Here is a 2,763-nt window from a genome sequence, read left to right as displayed (position 1 = left end):
CTTCCTCACTCACTGCTTCCCTCCCAGGATGCTTTCTCACTCACTGCTTCCCTCCCAGGATGCTTCCTCACTCACTGCTTCTCTCACAGGATTCTTTCTCACTCACTGCTTCCCTCACAGGATGCTTTCTCACTCACTGCTTCCCTCACAGGATGCTTCCTCACTCACTGCTTCCCTCATGGGATTCGACTCTTTTTTTTTTTTTTTTCTGGAAGTAGCATTTATTTGGTCTTGGATTTGGTCCTCATACAGATTTGGGTTTTGTTTGTTTGTTTGTTTGTTTTTTGTTTTTCTCTCTCTATGATTCCTCACTAAACTCTCATATGTATTTTAAACCCCAGAAACTTGTGTCCACTAGTTTCTTTCACACAATGCTATGTCCACTACAACATAGTGTGAACTTGACTCTTATTTTAAAAATCAAAAATTTAAGTATAATACGATCACATCATTTTCCTTTTCCATTTCTCCCTCAATCCCTCCCATGTACCTTCATCCCTTGCTTCCTTTCTTTTTTTTTATTAAATATTTTCTTTATTTATGTTTCAAATGCTATCACCTTTCCTAGTTTCCTCCCTGAACATCCCCTATCCTCTCCCCCTCCCCCTGTTCCCCAACCCACCCACTCCTGCTTTCTGGCATTCCCCTCTACTCCTTAACAGGAGGTGAGTCTGTCTGTAGCAGAGATGTGGTAAAAAGAGCACTTCATTCAAGGTTGTGTCTGTGTTGTACTGTCCTGAGACAGCAAAATCACAGAACCGAAACAAGGACAGAAAAGGGCTACAACTCCATCTCACGCTCGCACACTCCTGATCCATCAATTTTTTCCAAAGGTGAAAAAAGGACAGAGCCTTCAGGACTCTGTGTTCTTGGCCATTTGCAGAGCAATTCAGAAGCCTCCTTTCATGTATCTGCCTCTTCCAAGATATTCATCACACGAGTCACATGATCGATGAGCACATGATGCTCAGCCTCTCTCAGAGTTCTGGAAGACCAACAGGTCTGGAACTGCATTTTAATAGCAAAGTCCCTTCACATTCCAAAGCGATGTTTTCTGCATAAGGATATTAAAGACAAAGGACATAAAGGATATTGGACTGACTCAAAACTTTAGCATAATGTGAGCAAGAGGCAAAGCTAAAGTCCTGAACTGGAACACTCATTAGCCAAATGTATTTAAAACAATAAACACAACTCCACAGAGAGGTTCATTTATAGCAGATGGTCATCAGAGAAAAGAAAAAATGTGTATGCCCTTAAAAGATGGTAGCAGTGGCAGAGTGAGTGGGTTTTGGTGTTTTAACATTTTCAGTAGTGATACTAAGAACTTGTTAGGAGCCAATTACCACTGAATTTCTCTGCAATATTCATTTATGTTTTTGAAATTCATATATATATATATATATATATATATATATATATATATTTAAATGTTTTTTTCATATCATATCACTTCAAACAAAACTAACAGTCTGCCTTACCCCTTCCCCTGAGTCAATTGTGTTTCCAGTTCCACAAGCTCTTTCCTTTAAGAATCTTCCAGCACACTGAAGGAACCTCTTTACATTCTTTAAATGTTGGGAATGTTGGCACGCAAATACAAAAATGTTCTTTCCCGTCCTTGTATTTCTTCTTCCCCTCCTTCTCCTCTCCTTCCTTCCTCCCCTCTCCCTCTCACTCCTGCTCCTCCTCTTCCTCCTCCTCCTCCCCCCCCCTCCTCCTCCTCTCCCATTCCTGTTGGCTTCACACTCATGAGCCTCCTGGCCTGAGCTCTCTAAGTGCTGAAATTACAGATGTGCACTTCCACAGACAGTTCCCCTTCCTTCTGCAAAGCTAAGAGCTACCTAAAATATATAACTAAAGTCATTTCTCAACAACTATTTGCTGCAAACAAGAAAACAGTATAGTGAAATTTACTGATAAGAAGAGTAAAGACAGCAATCAATCACTAAAGATAAAGGGGGAAAAGATCGTAAAAATAAAATTACCTGGTACACCTTAAAGCTAGGCATAACTGTGTTAAATTACTCTGCATATAAATATCAGTTGTTCCAATGGGAAAATGTAAACCAGAGAGAGAGAAAGGTCTGGGTATGATTGAATTATAAATCTGATTTTATCTGTAGTAGAGTCAGGCAGTGGAGAAACGCATAACCCCTTCCCTAGCCTTCCAATCTACTTTCCCTTCTCCCTGCAAAGCATACTAGCAAATAAAACTTTCTGCTGCTGGAAAAGAAAACCAAACTTGGCAGCAAATCAAAGAAGAACATAGACAAAAATCAATGCAACTCATACTCAACTCAATTACTTCCCCTCTGAGGCCGACCAGCATTCATTGACTATGCTCCTGGTACATCGATAGCTTGCTGGAACATGCTGTTGTCTGGTTTGAGAAGGATGTGGGGTTGGCTCTTAAACTATTTCACATTAAGTGTCAAGAGGAGTTGGGCAGATGGTTCAGTGGGTAAAACACTTCCCATAGGAGCCCGATGGCCTAATTTGAGATCGCACATAAAGCCTCTCTGTGATGCCAGAATTCATACCAGGCAGTGAGAGGTAGAGACAGGAGAACCTGCAGAAGCTCAAGGCTGATCTCAGCTAGCTGTGAATAGCAAAAAAAGATGGTAAGAACCAACACCCAAAGCTGTCCTCTCAATTCCTCCCCCTCCTCTCTCTCTCTCTCTCTCTCTCACACACACACACACACACACACACACACACACACAGAGAGAGAGAGAGAGAGAGAGAGAGAGAGAGAGAGAG

Source organism: Mus pahari, chromosome 14 (assembly GCF_900095145.1).
Source record: "Mus pahari chromosome 14, PAHARI_EIJ_v1.1, whole genome shotgun sequence".
Lineage (NCBI taxonomy): Eukaryota > Metazoa > Chordata > Mammalia > Rodentia > Muridae > Mus > Mus pahari.
This window is presented reverse-complemented; position numbering follows the sequence as displayed.